The sequence below is a fragment of the Carlito syrichta genome, unplaced genomic scaffold (genome assembly GCF_000164805.1).
Source record: "Carlito syrichta isolate Samal-C Ts95f unplaced genomic scaffold, Tarsius_syrichta-2.0.1 Scaffold302449, whole genome shotgun sequence".
Lineage (NCBI taxonomy): Eukaryota > Metazoa > Chordata > Mammalia > Primates > Tarsiidae > Carlito > Carlito syrichta.
In genome coordinates, this window is record NW_007246545.1 from 525,829 (window position 1) to 526,516 (window position 688).

A 688-nucleotide genomic window follows, 5' to 3' on the forward strand; every position below is an offset into this window, starting at 1 on the left:
CTTCAAATCAGGGTGACTGGCGTGTCCTGCCTCCAAGGGTGTGCTGGAATCCACTGACAGCAGCTCTCTTGTTAAATAGCCAGAAACTCAGAGTTGTTCAATCTTTGGCAGTTTGAAACTGGCCATGATGGGAACATTGACACCACGGAAACAGGCAAATGTTACAAATCAGGGTATCGGTCTCCCTTCCCGGTGTTTCCTGCACCCTGCCTGCTTTCTTTGCAAGGTTTTGTCAGGCTGAAATGAGAGGCTGGGGTGAAAACGCTTTGCAAAGAATCATGCCCTGGATAAAGGCAAGGGGTTTTACTACTAATATTGACAACTGTGATAGCATGATTCTTTTCCTATATTAATTAGAGTTTTGTTTTCTGTTCCCCCACTCACGTTTCCAACTTTAGTATTTCCCTGTCTTGGCAGTTTTTGCAGGACAGAAGGAAAGATATTTGAAGTCAATTGCTCTTCTAGTCTTATTAAAGGACTAGTCTCACCAAAAAGATTGTGTCAAGAGCTGGTGAGAACATGGAAGTAGAAAAAAGGCTTCAAGAGGAGATTCAGAAGCCGGGCTCGGTGACTCAGCCTGTAATCCCGTGCCTTTGGGAGGCTGAGGTGAGTGAATTGCCTGAGCCCGCGGGTTCGAGACCCGCCTGGGCAGCGAGACCTCATCTCTACAATAAATCAAAAAATCAGC